This window comes from Tiliqua scincoides, chromosome 1 (assembly GCF_035046505.1).
Source record: "Tiliqua scincoides isolate rTilSci1 chromosome 1, rTilSci1.hap2, whole genome shotgun sequence".
Taxonomy (NCBI): domain Eukaryota; kingdom Metazoa; phylum Chordata; class Lepidosauria; order Squamata; family Scincidae; genus Tiliqua; species Tiliqua scincoides.
Window position 1 is genome coordinate 142,051,689 of NC_089821.1, and position 2,715 is coordinate 142,054,403.

Sequence of the window (2,715 nt, forward strand, 5' to 3'; positions counted from 1 at the left end):
GCTGCAGCAGTTACACTTCTGTCTTCTAGGCAGCTATAAAAGGCACAGGAGACCTGACCAGGGGGGCGGGGAGAAATGGTGAAACTCTTGGGGAATCACACACGAAAGAACAGAACGGTGGGGCAGCACCAGACAGAAACAGGGGATGGAAGTTGTCACTTCTTCTCATCAGCTCACTCTGCGACAGCCTGCCTTGGCAGCCCCACTTCTATCCATATACGTTCCCACTATTGGTTGAGCATCTTGCTACTTTAAAAATGATTTTTGTTACTCATTTCAACTCTCTCTGTGTGTGTGTGTGTGTGTGTGTGTGTGTGTGTGTGAGAGAGAGAGAGAGAGAGAGAGAGAGAGAGAGAGAGAGCACAAAATATACTGAGTCAAAATCAGAAAAAGGGAGAAAAGTTTGAAGAGAAATATCCTTAACCAGCTCATTTGCAACCCAACAAAATCAAACTGTAGGGGGAAAATTCTCAGCAGATTTGTACAGCACAGCAATAGCCTTTATGCTTGGAAATTTATGGGCCATGGACAGTTTATAAGAAACGATGTAGTTCATCAGAGAGCCAAACTGATGGAACACATGGGAGCATTCTGTACAGGAAGTTGAGTTTTGGAATAATACTTACTTTGATAGAGTTGTTTTGTTAGCTAAGTAAAACAGTAGGGAAGCCAATGGCCACTTAGGCTTCAAACATAAATATATATTTATAAGTCACCCAGCTGCTTAATTGAGATCCCTAATGTTTTCACAAAGTATATCTTATCCAAAAAACAATAACACCAGAAAACAGCAGCAATGGCCAAGATCTGCTCCGGGCTGAAGTTGGATTAATCAACCAGCCGTAGTGGGGCAGTGGTGGAATGCTACTTAAAGGCCAGATTCTGACCATGGCATGGAACACAGTTAGCCAGTTTAATCGGTGATGCTCTTGCAAAGAAAACCTCATGGACCTTACAGGATGCAGCCCTTGAATACGCTACTTACAAGCTTATACCATTAATATCTCAGTGTTGTCTTGGGTTATACCTTCATTTATTTACAATAGATCACATAGGCATTATCAGAGCAAAAGGACTCAAAAGGGACCAGGGCTGCACTTAAAAGGCTGCTGAACATGCAAGGAAGTTTGGAAAGTTTTGAGTGTACACTAGAGCTCTTTGTATTGTATCTGATGCTGGTTTGGGGAACAGATTTGGGGAACATTCAAAAGACTGATGTGGAGAAGGACCCCCCCCCCCACCTCCAAAAAGTTTCACATTACAAGCAGAAGTCTGAGCTCAACCTTTTGGATCCTGGCTGATGAATTTGTCAAGTCTGCCCTTTTGGGATTTCAAACATTGTTTTCAGTTCTGACAAAATCAAACCAAAAACAAACAGAAGAAGCCCTTCAAAGTTTTAAAATTCAGGTGTTTACATACATCTGACTTGCAGGGGTGATGTCAGATTGTGCACTGGGCCACATCTGTGATTCATAGAGGTGAGTTTGTTGGAACTGTAGCCATAAATTTTAGAAGCTGGAGCGCACAAAGGGATGAATGTCTGGTTCCTTTGGTTGCTGTTTTTGAACTGTTTCATGTGCCTAACTAGTAAATACATATGAACGGGTAGATTAGATAAAGAACTCAGGTGACAAAACGTGAATGAAGCCAACTGGATAAAATTCTCAAGGATGAATGAAAATTCAGTGTTTTAGCTAAATGAGGAAGTACCCAAATCTGATTAATGAATGTGAAGTTAGCCATTTGCACCAGTTCTAATTCAACAGATGTGATCCAGAAACTGTTGTAGGCATCAGCAGAGAAAAAAAATGCATCTGAATATTCAAAATTAGTTTTTATGTTAAGAAACATAGTGGTTTTTTTTTTTGGTACTATATGAAAAGTACTTCTGTATAGGAAGAAGTACCATGAAGCATCCCATCATGGCCTGCTTTCATGCTGGATTGTTAGGCTTGTCTTGTCCCTGTTGACTTGTTCCAATCCGGCACATTTCGTGTTTCACTAGGAAAAAAACCTTTAATTTAATTCTTCCTCTAAATAAAATTATGAAAGCCTTTTACTCTTTACAAATAGAAAAGATACGTTTTGGGGTCCCTTCCAAATCTGAGCTTTGTTTACAAAGGAAGAAAAAAATACCATTTCCCTTGTTGCTTCCAAACCTTCTCACATTGAGGTTAAACAGGAGGTGGCTCATTAAATTTGAGCAGAGAACTGGAAAATGAGATTTCATACTCCTGGGATAGGGAAGCTGGCATGTTTGGGGTTTCGCAAAACCTTTTAAAGGTATTTGGCAAGTTGCGTGTATGGTTCATGAAATATTGTGGAGCTTAAGTGAAAATATTATTCCAAATACTCTCCAACTGGAGTTAATTGGGTTTATCTAAGTCAAAGGGTAGATTTCATGATAAAAGCTCGCAGGTTTTCAATTAGGCATAGGCTCTTAATCAGTAAAAATATTGCTGCCAAATCATGCGCTGTTTAGAGAATAGGAACAAAAGGAGGCAAGTCAATGGGAATGAACTAAGCATGTGCTCAGTTCGTTCCCCCGTCTCCCCCCCCCCCAAAAAAAAAATAGAAAAAAGAAGACCTTCTTAGGTAATGGAGGTGGCAGAGGCAGGTTGCTTCTCGCATCCACTTCGGAATTGTGGATAATATTATTTTCCCCTCTCAATTTTGAAGCTTGGTTTTGGTCTACTTTGTTCAAATAGGAAGATA